A 19,994-nucleotide genomic window follows, 5' to 3' on the forward strand; every position below is an offset into this window, starting at 1 on the left:
AACTATGTATGCACATTCATGTAATGCAGTTTAAAATACTTCTGTTTATATTTCCACATTGAGGATGACCAGACAACATTTGAGAGAGAGTTAAGCTCCTACAATTTTTTTTGACTGTTTATTTCCTTGGGATTTTGTTGAAGGGGGAAAAGAGTGAAAACAAATACAGTTTTCCAACAGCAGTTTAACATGAAAAAACAACACTTTTTTTCTGTATTTTCAACAGCTTTGGTGGTCCTCACCTTTATTTGAAGAAACAAAAGATAATTATTTTGTGATGTAAAGTTTACAGGTTACATAAAATAACATGAAAAAGTGGGGAGAGAACAGATGTAATGCTCAAAGTTCAGAGATAAAATATCTCTCTAAGTGTATGCTACAAAGTGTTTTCAAAAAATACTTCTATGATTTGGTTGGTTATTTTATTTTCCTTTTCACAGGCAGATTTTTCCAGAATCTTAAGCAAAAGATTTTACCAAAATAATTGTCCTAAAGTTGCATGTTATCTGTGTTCCAATGCAAAACGTGTGTTTACTTTATGATCTGTTAATGACTCGTTGAAACAAGAATGCACTTTGTATTTCATCTAATCAAGAGTATTTCGTTTGTTACATGGTTCTAGACTTTTGTAGACTTGTTTTCTTAATTTCTGCTATGGGATATAGACAGGACAAAATAATTACTGATGTCAATATGATAGTAAGTGAAATGTTTGTGTGCTGTGGTACTGAAAGACTGCGATTAAAAAATATCCTCTATACTGTTATGACAATTTAAACTCCTAGGGAAATAGCTGATGCTAAGAACCATAAACCTTATTAAAATTATTATGCTTCGGAGTAAAAGAACAGCTAAATGGGTGGATGAAAAATGTCCACAACATGGATGTGGATAACAGTTCAGGATGTAAGTCTGGCAAAACTGATGGACTGTTAGATGTTAAATGATCACTAAATCCCTGTCAGTCTTCCTATTCCTGACAGCATTTAAAACGTAATCTACAGGCTTTAACTTGAAAGTACTAGGGGTGGGTGCGTGTGGAAAAACAACCCAATGTATTCTTTGCTGGCTTATCTTTTTTTTCTTTGTGCTATGCTGAGTAATTGTTCGGAAACAAAGCTTTGATCCTCATAATGAGCACTTCATTGATACAAGCAGAAAATTAATTGTGCAAATCCCCTGACCAGCTGATAACAATGGGCCATACCAATTGTGGGTGGATGTAGAATTCCTTTGTAAGGCAAACAGGATGTTGCCTTGGAATAATAGCAGCTGAAACCTCACTGCTGAATTTTGTAGTGAAGTTACTGGCAGAATCTCCTTCTCCTTTTGTAGTAGAAATATTTTTCTTGTCCTTTCATAGAATGGTTCTGATATCATCCTATTTCTTTCTTTGTTAACTTTGTGTAAGATGTTCATTCATTTGCCATACTTTAGGAAAGGGAAGTAGATAACTGGTTCTGCCATAGATGTAGATTAGTTCTGGTCTTTCTACATAAGCTTTCATAGTACTCTACCTTCCCCATCAGTGCATGGTGTACCTTCATCCCATTTGCACCCTATGATATCCAAGGAAGCACAGGATTCAGCCCATCAAGTGTAGTCATCTTGGACAATGAGATAATCAGAAGGTCAAAACCAGAATGCTAATAATGGCAAGTCTTGTATCATTTAGTAAGAGCAGAAGAAATAGATAAAGAAGGCAATGTACAGGTGCATTTACCAAGCGTGTCCCAGACTGCTCCTGGCCCACTAACCAAATGTTGTACAAGCTACCCACCTTTAAAACAGGCTATTATGCATGGACTCATGATTTTTTTTCAGTGGCTTAAATTCAACAGGCTTCAGTCTGTTGTGTAATTACACCTACAAAAAGCAAGCTGGCAAAACTTTACCTCAATTTTAACAAAAGATTTAAACTAAAGATTAGAGGGGAAAAAAAAGAAAAAACGTTTTTTTCCTTTGACAAGAAAAGCCAAAATGTGTAATGCTCTGAAACATGGAAATGCTTTAATTAAGAAGCATTTCCTTGAAATTTTACAATTAATTATTTTTAATGTTTACTTTAAGTAGATAGCTGAACAATAGGTGCATTTTTTTAATATAACATTAAGTGGACCTCTCAATTGTCAAAACTTATGCTTGAATACTTTAAATGAAATGTATAATGAATTTAAATTGGATTTCACTTCAAACAGTTTTTGATGTCTTTTTAATTAAATGTTATTTAAAAATCTTTCCTCAAATTTGGATCTTTTAATATGACTGTGAAATAAGTTAACTCATTTATCGGAAGTAGGCCTTTTATGTATATTTATGAAACAGGAAAAAACTGTCAAGAAATAAAACAAATTGTTGGTCTGTCGTTCCCTCTGCCCCTTCCCCCAACACCCCCCCCTTTTTTTTGGTAGAGTCAGTGATTTGTTCTTCACAAGACCAATGGGATCTATCTACCTCAGATTGCACAGTGCTGAGGAAACCTGGTGTGATGTAAATTGAGCCAACAGCTGCTGAATGTTGAATTCTAACAATGCTTTAAACAGATGAAATAGACTTCTTTTCTTCTGGGAAATTATTATTAAAAACCACAAGTAGAATAAGATTCTACAAGACTTGACTACTGATTTTTTTTAAAGGAATTTGAGATAACTTAGAATTACTGAATAACTTCTTAAAGTTGTACACACAATTCATACCAAAATAAGGCCAGACCATGGTGAAACTTACCACTATGGCATGTGTAGAGGGAGAATTACTTTCATAATACTGTTGTTTTTCTCATGTTTCTTCTTTAGAAACATGACAACTGCTAGATTTATTACTTAAATTTATTAACTTTAATATAAATGTATTAAGTGTTGGGATCATGCTGAGTGAAATTAATACTAGACGCTCAAAAATGTGAAGAGAGTGATTCAAACTTGCTTGTCCATAACTGGTGGTTAATTTTTTCCTATATAGGCCTGATTCGGGCATTTAGGGTTGCAGAAAATGGGAGGGGGGAGGGAAGTGGAACATGGGGGAACATTCCCCACATATAGGTGTTTTTTTGGAACATTACATAAAGCTGAGAACATTGGTTATGAGTTGAAATGACTTGCCTGTTGCCTCAATAGTTACAAACGTTATCCTGGTAGCAGAATATACATATGGAGGGTAGTACAAGCAGTTCATAAATTGTGAGTGTTAAAGTAGTATAGCATAGAAGAAACTGAGATATAACGAATATTCACTCTATGCTGGCTGTAAATGTATAACTAAGGTGAAGTCACTATTTAAATTAATATATAATTTTCAAACTAAAAGTCTTCTCAGTATTGACATCTGTGTGTTACTGCTAAAGCAAGACTTTAAAAAAAAAAAGTTGTCTGAAATTTACTACAAAAATTTTAACATTTAAAATTTGTTTCTCTTTAAATATCCTGTATTTGAAGAAAGATCCTGAAATATTTGGCTGAAGCGATGAAACTTAAAGCAAAAAAAATTCTTTTCATAATGGGGAGAAATGTTTTTCAGACAGTTCCATCTGACATACTACCTATAATTCTTTATATACTGTGAGTGAACTGAAAAACATCTGACAAACATTAAACATTATTAAAAATTGAATGAAGTATACACTGATTAGCGAGTAAATCAGGGCTTCTGCTAGCTGTTGATAGCGGGTCTTTGAGTTGATTTTGTTTATAAAAGATATCAAAGAAGTATATGTTTGGGAGTATGTAGGAGGATAACAGACAACAGTGCTTGGAAGCAACTTTCCTGGGTTAAGCAACAAATAATCAGTGTTTCTGGTACAGTGCTCAGTGACAGGAAAAATGTTGCTTATCTAATGAAAAAAATAATGATGCAGTTATTTGTGGAATAAACTATAGGGCACTTAAAGCTATTTCTTTAGGCTATATCTAATTAAATCTTCAATGTTTGTGCAGGCCCTCCAGCTTTTCATATTCATCTTTATTTGAAATTAAATGTAGATGTGTTTAGTTGATATTTTCTTGGTAAGGAAGCATAAAATTATACCTTGCTATTAAGACATCTCTCTGTTCCCAGGGGTAGTCTGGATCTTTTAAATATCTGTTTTACTTGGAAGAAGAAATTTGTTAGTTAATTGGTTGAACTCCATATGAGGATGAAGCATCAAATGTAAATGTCATCAGATGCAGATAATTCTGTTGCAATAGTTAATGAAACCATTTATTAAGACCAACTCTTTATCATTTTACATCTGTACACTTATGTTGATCTTCTTATCTAGAAAGAAGACAAGGAGCTATATGGAAAACAAAAAAAGCTGAGGGTGAAAAGAGGAGTGACTTGGGAAATATTTCAGAGCATTTCTTAGCTATGTGACTTAGTAGATACAACTTATCTATCTATATTTTTAGCTTCCTGAGCACCATTCCAGCTACCACTGTATTCTGTGTGAGAATAGCATTTCTGGCGGTATTTACTTTGTGACATTACAAGCTGGGTGAGGAAAGACGGACACACTTTTCTGTGAGTGACAGTTCCCACAATGCCCAGTATTACTCTATCCAAGTAAGATGTCGGATCTCTTAAGGCTTCTATTAAACATTCTTCACAGACCAATCCTATTTGTAATTTACTAATTACATCATGTGAGATAATAGGTTGAAAAAACAGCTCTGATTTTTTTTTACAAAGGTCCACATTTCTTAACTTTCTCTCCTACAGATCTCCTGTCCTGTTCGTCTTTTACCATGCATCAGATCTGTTCAGTGCAGGCAGACAGCCAGTAAAATTCAATGACTATAAAATTCTGTAAAACTTGACTTTAACAACAACAATTAACGAGAGAGTTGGGGATGTTATGAATAAAAATGAATTAGTAATTTTAAGTCATGGGCACTTCATACCCTAAGGTACTTTTTAATTGCATTTTAATTTTTTTGTAATTACAGGTGTGGAGGGGTCCATTTTAAGCTTGCATCCTGTGTAGAATATTTTGTGAGACTGGTAACATGGAAATGTTTAAAATTCAGGACTGTACTTTTGTGTTTTTCATACAAGTATGTAGGAGCTGAAATCATACAGCTGACGCTGACCTCAATGGAATTCAGATGAACATCTATATTTGTAACTGAGAGATGTCAGCATATTCAAAGCAAAAAATTAGTTCTGCCAGTGGTAATTCTTCTGTAATTGACTTAAAGAAATACGCAAAAGAAGTGTTTGGGATTTCCTCTTTACATATTCTCATATTCTTGTGGCTTACACACAAGGACAAACAAGATTGTGAAAGTTGCAATGCTTGCCTTTTGGATAGTTCTCATAAACAAATGATTGTTCTCACAGAAACAATCGTCACTTTCCTCCCTAGCTCATCAGCAGGAAAGCTGAGGCTTAGAACATGGAGCTGATTTTTTTTCCCCCTATTCCCTAAAGACCAGAGGCCAGGGCAGAACAGTAACCAGATTTTCATAAATTTACTTCAATGCTTCATAAAATGAAAGGAGTGCCCTGTGCAGAAAGACTAACTGGAGCCATTACATGACTGCAAGTGTTTTTTCTCTGCCTCGAGCATTTCAGTGTCTACCAACAGACTTCTTTAATCCCCTAGCTTTCTTATTTCTCTCAAATTCCCAAAGCAAAATCAATTTACTAATAAAAATTTACTATAAAGGCTACTTTAATTCCTGTGTATCTCCTGGTAAGGTAGTACCTCGGCTACCTCTTTTAGGTACAAATATCTAGTGTCCTTTTGGAAAGTCTATGTATAGAACCATTAACGCGTGGAAAAGTTACCAAGTCCTTGTTTGATAATTCTTGTCTCTTCTCCAGTGAATAGTTTTCTATAAGAAGAGCATATTTCTTTCACTTATGTGTTTGACTGTCACTGGCACACTACCCACAGATGGGATTGGTTTTAAGTGAAACTGAAGTATGAAACGTCTGAATGACAGGGAGGGCCACAGTTCGCCTGTTGCCTGCCTTCCATCACAGAGAGCATTTCTTCATGTACAGAGAATCTGAGATGACATCACAGCAATCTTTACTGTCTTTACTCCTTCAACACATCTCAGCTACAAGAAGCCAAGCTATAACAAAGGTCAAAAGAAAAGCCAGAAAATCAGATGCTTAGCAGGTATTACTTTGAATACCAGTACTAGGTCTTACTCAAAGTACTTTAGAAGTTTCCTGCAAGTTATTTAGTGAGGGTAATTTCTCTCTGATGTCAGAGATTTCCTTAAGGAACTGAGCTGGTCAGGGATGTGCGTTGTGGCTGCCTGTCATGGAGAGTCTTGGTCCTGATACTGACAGCCATTTTGGGTGCAGCCTTCACTGCCCAGGTCACTTTGGACACTTTTTGCCATTGTGCAGAAAGAATGCAAATGAACTATAAAAAAATAAAATTGCAAAGCATTTAGGTTTTGGTAAATGTGTACGATGTCACAAGGCTAAGCATTGATATGTTGGCAGTGACGCCAAATATTTGGCCAAGCTTTTGCCAGTCAGATATGGAAGGGTTGGTCTGTATTGTTGCTTTGAAGGGGCTGATCTTCCTTGTTGCTGGGTTGACATGTTCAAAATTTCTGTATTTTATTGGAAACTGTACATTTGCATACTAGTGGTTTCCTGTTGAATTCCCGAGCTGCTGCTAAGCTTATCTTTGGCTGCAGTTGTACCTTTCCTCTCTCACTTGGCTCTAGTCTATGTACTTTCTCACAAATTAGCCTAGGTTTGAAAATATGAAGAATGCTCTGCAGCTGTAGCTGTGTCCTCTCAAAACTAGACATCTGAAGTCTGGAAGGGAGGTGAAGTTGACACAGGTATTTCAGTTGTGTGATTTTTTTTAATTATTTTTAATTTGGTGGGAAGGAAGGGGATGTAAGGTAGAAGGAAAAGACAGCAATCCAGAGTTGCTTTCAACTTCATAATGTTCTTTCAACTTCATAATGTTTGCAGAGCTAGAAGTGTGAAGTTCAGCAGCATTGCCTCTGCACTGTAATGAACCTGGTTGCAATAAAATTTAGTCAATGCCAATCGCACACCTTCACATTTGTGACAGAGGTTTTTTATAACCAAATATTAGAACCATTTTTTCAAGTAAGCCTCCAGATGTTATACATATCACCTTTATCGTGGTCAGAAACTTTACTGTCCATGCGTTTGAATTTCCCCAGTAATTCCTTTAAGTTCTCCAATATTAAGACCAACTGGCCAAAAATGTAACACGTAAGAGGAGGAAAATACGAACAGCAATGAAGAATGGTCTGTAGGATTTGGCATTAAGCAATGAATGTTTTGTATTGAAGAAGGCTTATGGACATAAGAATTTGAATCGAAGTCTTTTAAATTGATTAATGTTATTGGAGGGTGTATGTAAAAGTCAGGAGCGCCATCCTATTTGCCATTCATTTCTCTACCATTTATAAAGTTATTACTTTCTTGGAATATTACTCACTTCATCTGATCATAAAAATTTATGATGTATACCTTTCAAATGCCCATGTAGGGGGAAAAAATTCACAAATAACAATAAAATATGATTTGTGAAGAGAGTAGAAGCTGCATCTTCATTTTTAATGATCTGTTTTCTTTTTGTTGAAGGTTATGTGATATTGAGGTAAATTGTCTGCCTCATTTTAAGAATACACATTCTGTTATTTAGCTTTCTGTCTTGGTATCTGCCTAATGAATGAACCACAGCAACTATAAGGTATCCAAAGATATGGTGTAGACCAACACCAGACCTTTCAGAGAACATTAATTACTTGATAGTGATTTTTTTGTTTGCTTTATTTCAATGAAGATCTGTTTTTCTGTATGGGAAGAGCACTATAGTGGCGTGTTTATTGGCCGTCTATACAGAGACATGTATTTTTAAGAAGCAAAACGTGGATTTTGGCATTAGTCTGCCTATAGTAGCTTATTCTACAAGTGTTCTAGACCCTTTGGAAGAAAAATGATGATGATAAAATATAGATAGTTTTAATGTACCTTTAATAGATGTAGGTAGATAATAAAGTATTCAGACAATTTTACTGAACCTGTATGAATATTTTCCTGGAAGGAACTTTTCAACAACTCATACCCCACGAAATTATTTTAGTCTCAAAAGCAGAGGAAGGGGATGACTGTTTAATTCTTAAGGTATTTCTCTGAGGCTCTTAAAGGCCTGGTGTTGAGGTTGGTAAGAAAAAACAACCCTCCCACTCCCACACAATCCAAAGGAAAAAATAAACAATTTAGTTTTTATCTCCAATTTCTACACGGCCAAAATTTCTGCAACCATTAAGTCGTGAATGAATTAAAACTTTACTGGTTGAATTTCCATAATGATAGCATAAAAATACTTTTTAAAACACCATTATAGGTACTACTATCGGTTGGCTAATCTATTTATATTTTTCTTTGCCATATCACTGTACTGTGATACTTCCTTTAAAAACATTTTTTTAAGCTTCCTGACAAGAACAATAAGAAGCTTGTTAACAATAGAACTCATTGCTACCTTCCACATTAAAAATATGGAACTAAAGAATATTCCTCCTCTTACCTGTTGTGTAAATATTTCATATAACAGCTAATATATCATTCTAAATTACTTCATCAGCTATATTTGTAAATGCATGATTTGATTCCTATTGATTGCAGTGAATTGCTTTTAACATACCTTCCTAAAAAATCAAGGTGAACATCGACTTGACTTCTCACAGAGGATCCTGTTGCAGAATTGCGAAAAACAGTAGCAAAATGGTACCCATATTGAGATTGTGACCTTTGAGCAGCTTGTGTATGTTGTTTTTCTCTCCTGCATAACTGAGTTTAGGAAACAGTGTAGAAATGAATGGAGCCTTGCCTTTTACATTTTACATTTGTGATTGATCTTTAATTTGAATAAGGTATACTTCAAAATTAAACACAATCTGGTAAAGACTTTGTATTTCCCTTAACATAAACTATGTGATATGATGTTAAAGCCACATCTGTTTTTTCTTTTTTCAACAACTAGGTTTTATTACCTCTGTATAATTTACAAATGTAGTAATCCAGAAGAATCCTATCAGCACTGACAACTAGTCTCCATCTAGTAATATTGTTACATAGATTTTGTCCCAGAGCTTATAGAGCAAAAATAATACTCTCAAAATTCAAGTGGTGATGGTTTCTCACCCTCCAGATATTTCTTGCGTGTACCTGTGAGAAACATCTCAAATAATTTTCTTCAGACAGGATCTTCTGTGAAGCTATTTTATTCGCGGTTGCAAGGCGGGCGTCCTGTCAATCAGGAGCGCATTTTAGTAAACAAATCATAACCTTATATTCCCTATTACCCGACACCTGATCACCTCCCCTGTTTCCTCATTGGCTGAGTACTACAGGTTTACAAGCTACTCGACGCTCCTCTATACCATATATGTACAATTTTTCTTTTTTTCAACCCTTTAATTTCTCCTTTCTTATGTTTTGAGAACTTGTGATCTTTGTTTTACTGTTCTCACACTGCTCATCCTGGTTTTCTCAAGCTTCTACCATATTTTGGAACAGTGAGGCCTTCTACTGTCCACTTATCTACTTAGCATTTCTCCTCATTATGACCACACAGCTACCTTGGAATACAGAAAAGTAATTCTCTACTGCAAAAACACAACTTTGTTTCTCACAGTAGCTACTGGGATGAAAGCATTGACAATAGTGTGATATAAGGGACAGAGGGCTGATGCAAACCCTATGAGCTGGTGTGTAACTTTAGAAAGGTCAAAAACAACAAAAAACAAAACCCACACTTCAAAAGTAAAAATTGAAAGGTCTTCATAAAACATAGTATGTGGCAACTTCTGATACAGATCATTTAAGCAGATTTCAGTGATATACCAATAGCTTTCAACCTCAGCAATCACCTCTTCAGACAGAAGTTATAAATGAGTATTTTTCATGAGGGACCTGTGTGAATAGACTGACATCTCTGGAAAGTATTAGCTTATCTTTTTCAGTAACTAAGTGAAATAAAATGAAAAATTCAAAGCTGTAGGTTGTCTTGGGATGCAGTACAGTGTAGGATTCTTTCTCTACATTTTATATTTATGAGTTCTCTACCTTTCCTACTATACATAATGGACTATTTCTTTCCATTCATATAATGTATATAGATATACATAAGTGATAATTTCAATTGCCATTTGAGATATGTGAAATGTTCAATATGAACTTTAAATTTCTTTTAATTAAATTAATGTCTATTAGCTTCCAGAAAAATGCAGTATTTCACAAAAATGGTTTCACTCTGAGACTTTAATTGTTAAGAACTTAACTTCCAACTTTTTTTTAACTGTTTTGTTGGTATGACTTGTTCATTTCTTTGCCTAAATAGTTGATTATAGGTGTAATTTGTGTGTTCTGTGGGGACTACATTGTTTAGAACCAGAAGTTCTAAAATAACTGGATAAAATCTTAAGACTTGAATTCTAAAGGCTAAAAATATCTTTAGTTTTGAACATACACTACTGATGGAAATACTAATACTTTTAGTTTCTATTCAAGTAGCTAATCAACACTTATCAACACTTTCTGATATAAATTATAAAACAGGAGAGTTCTGTTTTTTTTCAACATCTGAATACACGGTATTAGGAAACAGCAAGAATTAGATACAATGGTAGAAGTTTTATGTGATGAAGAGGAAATCTTTATGCTTTCTGTGGTAATGAGCACGAATAGCTGAATTTATGTGGCTTTGAGATTATAGACATAGGAGCTAAGGGAAATTTAGCTCTCAACTTGCGCTGTGTGATTCAGTCCTATCCTGCATCATCATCCTATGAAGGCACTGATGAAGTGACAGACAAAAAAAATGCCAGCCCCTCTAACTAGAGATTTTGGGAATGAAGCAACCAGGCTACCATCTCCTCTGCTTTTGTAGCTCCATACTAGCATGGTTTTGGCTGAGACAATGAATTTTCTTCATTAGAGGCTCATGCAATGTTTTGGATTTTTGAAGAAAATAGTGGTGACAGCATGCGGATGTTGAGCTGTTGCAGAGCAGCTCTGGCCCAGAGGCGAGGCCTTCACAGCTCCTCGTGCTGCCCCGCCAGCGAGGGGCCGGGGGTGCCCCAGGAGCTGGAGGGGACACAGCCAGGACACCTGGCCCAGGCTGCCCAAAGGGATGTCCCACACTGCCCGGTGTCATGCGCAGCAATGACAGCCAAGGCTGAGGAGGAGGAAGGGGGATGTTGGGAGTGATGCCGTTTGTCTCCCCGAGAAACCGTCCCGTGTGAGGAGCCCTGCTGGCCTGGAGCAGCTGGCACCTGCCTGCCAGTGGGAAGCAGCCAGTGGGGCCCAGTCAGGCTTTGCTTCATGAGGCTTCTGCCTTCCCCACTGAGCTGTCCTTGACCCAGCCCCTGAGCTCTCGCACTTCTACCTCTCCCTTTCTCTCCCCATCCCTCCTGGGGAGGGTGGGTGAGTGGCTGGGGCTGCTGAGCTGCCTGACAGGGCTGTGCCACAACACAGGCCCATCACCTATTGTATTCTGAAGGCTTTCTTCCTTACTAGTTCTGTGTCATCGGAGATTTTAGTCTGTTGTAATCATGCTGAAACAGTAAAAAGTTACTGGAGTTGAAGATAGCCAGTTCAGTGTTTAATGTCAAAGACTACCAGAGCAAATAGAAAAGTAAACAACATGAGATCAGACTTCTCTGCAGCTGGAAATCAATCTATGAAGAAAATGGGAAAAGCGTGGAAAACCAACTGCCTGTGACTCAATAACTATCAGAATTATGGAAAATCAATGTTTTTTTTTAAAGTGATTGTGAGAGAAAATAATTGGCAGAGCAAGTCAAATCCCAATGTCCCCTACTATTTAAATTAAGTAATTTTATTTCACCTTCTCACAAGTAGCGTAGTCTCTCAATCATAAATAGCAAAAGTGGATATGTCTTGATAGGTAACGTGGTAATGAACTGTCTGTATTGCTGCTGAAACACTGCATTGTGAGAAGTAAAGCAGTAAAGCAGTGTGCTCTCCCACCTGTTGAGGGCTTAGTTCTGTGTTAACAAAACATCTGGGACATTGATGCCTATTGCATAACAGCGGGAGAAAAAAGTTGGGGGATATCAGAAACAGCTAAGCTCTTATCCCTCAATCATTCCAGCTGCCTCTGTATTCTAAAATATGCGGAAATGACTTTCACTTTCTTGAACTGTGCTATAATTATAGTACTTTAGTTTTCACAGTCTTCTTCCTTAATTTTGTTTCATCTTAACTTTGCTCTATTAATGCATTACTATATTTCCTTCTGCTTGTTTCTATTATTGTAATTTTGAATTGTATTTTGATTTGGGGCAAGATCTTGCAGAATACTTTTTTTTTTAAATTCAGGTTGTGGCATTTCATTCTTAGGTAGAAATAGAGTAGCAGCTTTAGTTCTTATGTTTGTATTTAAAGGCAAGCTATGGAGAAGTAATTTAGATAAGGTTATTTTACAGTTTCCTACAAATTAGTACTGTACTGAAGATCAGCATAAATTTTCTTCTATGAATTGTTCTTGGATTTCAATCTTGTTTACGTGAGAACTGAAAGGTTTTCTTCATTAGCTTATTAATTGGCATTGAAGGTCTTATTTAATAGAGATCTGTTTTCTAAAGTCAGTATAAAACCAAGTATTTGCTTAGGGACGGATAGGAAAACTAGCATTCACCTTACATATTATTTTAAATAATGAAAATAGACTAAATACAATTAAGTTTGTTCTGAATAGCTAACAGTGAAGAGCTATGTTATGTTAGGGAAAATGTAAACTCAGTATTCTTTGACCAATTCCCATGTTTATTTTCCAAATATGTTAAACAGAAAAAACTTAAGATTTTTTAATAACTCCTGCAAAATGACACACTTACATATTTTTACGTTGAATTAAGTTGGTTAGTTGTTAAATTGTTATATTGTTAGCTAATAATAAAACAACAACAAAATAAATCATAATGTTTGGGACATTTTGGGACATCACTCCCTGAGGGTGTTGACTCAATTATTCTTGTCTCTAGAAATACTATTTTTTACAGGTCAGGATTGAAGTGTGGTAGTGCAGCACAAGGCAGAATTACTAGTAGATTTATTAAGATTTTGTCCCTAGTTTCATTAAAAAGAAAAAAAAAATCCTGAGTTTTAGTATCAAATAGGAAGGTAAACTCATATGAGAAAGAAATGTTTACCAGCAAATATTTATTATGTAGAAAACTCATTTTCCTAGACTTTTCCAGTTCACATCTTGAAATTAGTCACATTGGTTCAAGTAGTAGTTTCAATGTCTCATTTGGTTAACAAATAATATCAGCTGAAAATCCATTTTTGTAGGGGAGAAAAATAGTCAATTTTTAAGCTTATATATTCTGTTCCATTGTTCTGATCCCTTTAGGTATCTAAACACATCTTTAGATAGTATTAAAGCTAAATTACGTTAGCAATTATAGTACAATGATAAAACCCCAGGCTATTGATCCTTGTGATATTTGTACTTATCTTTTATTCAGAGCACCGTTTGAAAGTGATTTATTATTGCTTCAGGCCATCCAAAATGTTTTATTTTGATAAAAATGAAAGCTCTGAACTTCCAATTTCCATTGAAACCCTTTAGTGGTCCACAAGAGTCTGTCAGCTGTCTGTCCTGAGTAACACGTTAATGAATGTAACAGGAAAGACATTTGACTTTACTTTTAAGAATTAAGTGCAGTACAGTAATTTCTTTTTCTCTGTTTATGTAGTAAAAGATGATACTTTACTACTGCAACTTCATAAATTAGATATAAAATGTAGGAAGTAGCAAATTAAAAAAAAAAAAAGCTTTCTTTTCTAAAGAGGAGGTGTATTATGCTGGTGTTGAATTATTGGCATTCATTAGGTTCTACATCCTTATACGGAAAAGACAATTCTGGAGCAACTTTTTTCTTTTTTCTTTCTTGATTCCCATTCTTATAAGGACTGTAATTGTCTTGTAATTTTTCTTATTTGTTTTGTATTTTCTTCATATTTAGGCTGTTTCACATATGCTGGTTATGTTCTTGTTTTCATTTATATTCTGTAAAAGGAATTCTACACAGTGCTAATGATTACTTTCCTTTAATGGCCAATATCTAATCTTCTTGGTTTGTTTTCACTCTTGGAAGTCTCTGTTGGTATTCTGAGCTTCTATTGTTAGGGATTTCTGCTGTACTAGTATTACTCTTGTAATTCTTACCCCTCAGTGAGTAACAACCTATGTTTACATTCACTGGCAATAATAGTATGCTCTTTCTCATCTTTTGTTGCCCTATTGCTTTATTTCCCCACTGCCTGCCCCAGACCCACTATTGACAAACACTGAATGCTGGAAGTAATTCTGGCAATTAGAAGTAATTTTAAAGATCCATCCAAAAAAGTACTTAGAGTGTTAGGAGGGTGTCATAGCAATGCTATTCTTCACGACAACAAACTTCTTGTCTGTATTCCAGAGCATCACTGACATACAACAGAACCTGTGATATATGAACTTCAGTAGTACACTGGAGGAATAGGACATCTTTAAGACAAACTAAAAATATGGCTTGTGCATAACTAACAACTTTAGTCATTTACATAGGTGTGAAATACATAGTCACCTTGACTATTAAAATCAGTATTATCTCCTCCATTATTTTGCTATTTTATTTTGAACAGTTTTCAGTTGCAGTTAATAAGAAAACAATAGTTCCCAGAGAACTTAACATTACTTCATACTAGGTTCTTTCTGCAGTAATTCATTTTTTGAAGCTTGATAAAAATCCCTGACAAGTAGCAAAATGCATTTGCAGAACTAAATCCCTGTATTAGCATAACTGTAACAAGAATTTAACAATGTCCGTGGAATCACAGACGCAAAATGATAAAAGTTTCCTGGGTACTTTTTTTACATCTCTACTGAATATATAGGTGTTAAAGGTAGCAGGGGTGGAGGGGAATTGCTTGCATCACTGGTAGAGCAAAGTGCTCTGTATGACCCTAATCAGTCTTAGTGAACCTTATTGTACTCTGCCTGATCTCAAGCAGAGTGGATAAAATATTCATTAGATATACATTATCCACATTATTTAATGCATAACTGTTGGGAAGAAGTAGGCACAGAAGTAGCAATAGTGTTTTCCTACATCAACTTAAACAGTTTTAATGGACTTATAAATGAAATAGAAAATATAAGATTTCCAGGAAAGACCTGGATTTTATCTGGGTTATGCTGGATGAGGATCTGTTCCTGATGATTGCTATAATCCATGTGATTTTAAAGTAGTTCCTTGTCATGATATGTTACACTACCATATTACTAAGTTATAGAACCTTTCTCTTATTCTTTGAAATCAGTCTAATTATACTGTGATCTTTAATTCATTAGGTTGACTGCTACATAGATTAACTGCATGCTTAAGCATATCAAAGACTAACAGCTGAAATAGGCTTCCAGAGCCTCCTGTTTTCTTCCACTATCAAGACAGTGTAGTGGGTTTATGTGGCAAGGTTTTGGTAGCAGGGTGCCATAGGGGTGGCTTCTGTGAGAAGAATCTAGAAGCTGCCCCATGTTTGGTAAGGGCCCCGCTGCTGACCGGAGCTGAGCCAATAAGTGATGTTGTTTTGTGCCTCTGTGAGAGCATATTTAAGACAGGGGGAAAAAAAACACGCTGTGCCACACAGCAGCTGGGAGAGTGAGAGGAGTGAGGAACAGCCTTGCAGGCGCCAAGGTCAGTGAAGGAGGGGGAGAGGTGCTCCAGGCGCCGGAGCAGAAGTCCCCTGCGGCCTGTGGTGAGGACCATGGTGAAGCAGGCTGTCCCCCTGCAGCCCGTGGAGTACCACGGTGGAGCAGGGTTCCACACTGCAGCCCATGGGGGAGACCATGGTGGAGCAGGTGGACCTGCACCAACGGAGACTGAGGCCTCTGGAAGACCCCTGCTGGAGCAGATTCCGGGCCGGACCTGTAGCCCGTGGAGAGGAGACCACGCAGGAGCAGGGGGTCTGGCAGGAGCTGCTGCCCGTGGGGGATCCAGGTTGGAGCAGTTTGCTCCTGAGGGATGGACCCCGTGGTACGGACCCATATCTGGAGCAGTTCTTGAAGAGCTGCTGCCTGTGGGCAGCCCACGCTGGATCAGTTCGGCAAGGACTGCATCCCGTGGGAGGGACCCCACAGCACAGGGGATGAGAGTGACCGAGAAGGAGCGGCAGAGAAGAAGCGCTACAGACTGACCATAACCCCCGTTCCCCTGTGCCATTCAGGGGGAGGAGGTGGAAGAGGGTGGATGAGGGCGAAGGTGCTTTTGGTTTCTTTCCTTTCTTTCTCGCCTCTCTAGCTTGTTAGTAATAGGCAATAAATCTTACTATCTCCCTATGCTGAGTCTGTTTTGCCCGTCACGATAATTACTGTGTGATCTCCTTGTCCTTACCTCAACCCTTGAGTCCTTTTCATTGTATTTTCTCCCTGTTCCTCTTTGAGGAGGGGGAGTGAGAGAGCGGTTGTGGTGGAGCTCAGCAGCCCACACGAGTAAAACCACCACAGACAGATAGATAATCATGTAATTCAACATGGGGATAGTCCTTAGGTGGATGTCACTGTCACATTTAATGATCTGCAGTTTGCTTTTTTCCTGGGTGTCTAAACCTGAATTTGGGAAGATTAGTTGTGTTACTGCACTAATTGGTTTGTAAAAGCAACGCTGCCTAGAAAGAGCAACACCAGAGAAGTCTGCTTTTCTTTGGTTCATGACCACGCTGCACTCAAGGCAGAGCTCTGGGAATGGATGGCTGCTTGGAGGAGGTGTCTACCACTTCTCCGGGGCAGACCTGGATATATGTGTGCCATGGAAACAAGGCGCATTTTTATTAATGTGGCTATTTTTGATAGATTTGTCATGGGAAAGCTTAGTGATGAAGTTCCAACATCTTCCAGCAATGTTTACATGTCAAAAAAAGGACACTGACATTCAGGAGACTTATTGTCAGACAACTCTACAGGGCCATGTTGCTCTATAAAATATTGTGTTGTCAGCTATGTTGAGCTAGGGTAAATTTCCCATATAATTTTAGCAATTCCAGTAAAAGCAATTAGATGTAATTCTTTACTCCCATGGACTTTGCATCTAGATGCTGGTGCTGCAGTAAATAGTTAATCTGTACTGGACTGCTCTCTGACTCCAAGCAGTGGAATTTAATGTGATGAGTAATAGCCTAGCATTCTGAATATTAAAATTTTCCATGGACAGGAAGAATAAGGAAATGTCTGTAGGGAAGTATACTATCTTTACAAGTGGGAAAATGAATAAACAAAAAAAAAAAGAAAAAAAAGAACCTAGCTTTCAAATAAAACATGTTCTTAGGGACGATGAGATTGTATTGATAATTTAAGATACATATATATGTACGAATATATAAAGAAGAACAGTTAGTAGTATGAACTTTGGCATGAAAAATGCTTTGTTCTTGCTATGTTACTTTTCCATAATGGCAAAGCTAATTGTTCCAATATAAGGAAGCTACTGAAGTTAGTGTCAAAAATATAGCACATTTGGCATTCGTTAATAACTTAAAATGCAAAATGCTCAATAAATTGTCAGTCATTCCTAGAGTATGTTTTAGTTGAGTGGATTTAATTAACAGTTGTTATTATAGCAAAGTAATGTCAGAAGTCTGTGAACATCACTATAAGGAATTTGCATAGTTGTCTGTTTACACGCCAGTGTTCTGATCACTTAGTAACAATATACAAATGATTATATTCCCAAAATTTGATACATGTTTAATCCTGGCTTTCAACATCATTCAGGTAAACCCAGAAATGCCCAAACCTGCTGATTTTGCAGGTTTATTTTAATCAAGAAACAAATAATTATGAGACGAGGATATCAATTTTGCACAGCTAAACAAAGCAATTGTACTGCTTTGCTGTAGGCCAGCCTGACTTCTTATCGACAGTGTTATATTGGGTTCAGGCGGCAAGGTTTTGATAGCAGGGGCCTGTAAGGGGGTGGCCTCTGTGAGAAGAATCCAGCAGCTGCCCCATGTTGGATAAGGGCCAGTTCCAGCTGGCTCCAAAGGGACCTGCTGCTGCCCAGAGCAGAGCCAATAAGCAATACTGGTTCGGCTTCTGTGAGAGCAGATTTAAGAAAGGGTTAACAAAAAGTGCTGCAACACAGCAGCTGGGAGAGGAGTGAGAAGCAGCCCTGCAGGCCCCAAGGTCAGTGCAGCAGGAGGGCAGGAGGTGCTTCAGGCACACAGCAGCAGTTCCTCTGCAGCCTGTGGAAAGGCCCCTGGTGGAGCAGGCTGTCCCCCTGCAGCCCATGGGTCCCACATGGAGCAGATCTCCACGCTGCAGCCTGTGGAGGAACCCTCAGTGGAGCAGGTGGATGTGGCCTGGAGGAGGCTTTGACTATATTAGCAAAGTAGTTTATGTGGAGTCTGAGTTGTGAAGTTTTCAGCAAGTGAGTTTTCTGTAAAGTACTTGCAGCTATGGCTAGAGTTCAGCTCTCTGTTAGGGCCATGTTGCTAAATCATTATGAATTTTTCAATTTTAGAAGACTTGTTTATTTCCACTTATGCGATTAGGTGAGTAAGACCATGGTCTTGAGAGCGAAGTGAGTTCGTGCCATGCAAAAAACACTGCTGTTAGATCAAAGCACTCTATTTTATAATGTTCCATTTGCGTCCTCTGTGAAATGGGAAAACATTCAGTAAGAAACACGTAGCTTGTTTTAAGATTCAATTCACTAACTTTGGTGTGAGACAAGGCAAAACATTGCCACACAAGAAAAAAATTATGCACTACACCTGCATTTGGGGCTTGGTATTTAGGTCCTGTGGCACTACAAGGAGTTGGGAGAAGTAGGAAGTTAGGAAGGGAGAGTGAAAGAGAGAAGGATGGTGCAAAGGCGGTGGCAAATGCATTCATCTTTCTTTGGTGTAATATATGGCTCATAGAGCTGCATCCACTTTGGCATCTATGAACTTGATTGGGAGTGTGTGTGAGAGAGAGAGAGAAGGTGGCGGCAAATGCATCCACCATACACTTTCTTCTCATATTTCTTTGATATAATGTAGGGCTGCATCCACTCCAGCAACTATCAACTGGACTGAGCAGCTACTTGCTGTGGGTGGGACAGGCCTTTGTCAGATTCAATGCAGTGTGAAAATCTTCCCACGATTCATTCATTCTAGATGTTTTCCAACTGTTAAGACATGTCCCAAATCCTCTCCTACTGCAGTAAGTCCAGTCATGCAACAGAAGGCTCCTGGAATTATACCAGTGTATTTTTGATCACTTCACACATACTGATACTCATACTCTCTTGAATTATTAATATGCTGTTATTTTAAATAACCTATAGGTCTAATGCCAGCACAAGAGCCTACCATTCAAATGATCTATGCTTAACCCACTACTAGCAAAAAGCCCAGAACATGTTTTCCCTTGCCTTAACATGGTTTCCCTTTCCCATTTCCAGAACTTCAGTTCCTCCATCACTCATGAGCCTAAATAACATGTCACGTTAAGCCTCTGTGTGAGGCAGGGAAAGGAGAGCAAAGCATACATTTCCCAGTTTAGCTTTGTGAAGACTTTTGTACTAGCCAGTGTGGTGTTGCTGTCATGTCTCACATCCCTTGATGGGACATCATTATGCATGTGTTCCAAAGTCACCTGTGTTTAGTGATGTATGATGAAATGGAGAAGACATATAAACAGATATAGATGTATGAGTGTATACAGATAGAGTAATGAGTGAATTTCTCTTCTTTAAGTTGAGGACAACTTTTTGGGTAACTGCCTAATCACAAGTAATTGTGGCTCAGTTCATGACAGGCTGTACTTGCTGTAATTTACCAGCATATAACATATGGATTTCAACATTATGGTATACTTCACCTTTAAAAGTCTAAGGCCACTGATCTCATCTGTTGAGGAAGGGAAGCATTTGTTGAAAGCAGGCTGCAAAGCAATAAATCCATCAGAAGCCAAGAAATGCTTGGTGCAAGGAACAAAACTG

This window comes from Anser anser, assembly GCF_964211835.1.
Source record: "Anser anser genome assembly, chromosome: 4".
Taxonomy (NCBI): domain Eukaryota; kingdom Metazoa; phylum Chordata; class Aves; order Anseriformes; family Anatidae; genus Anser; species Anser anser.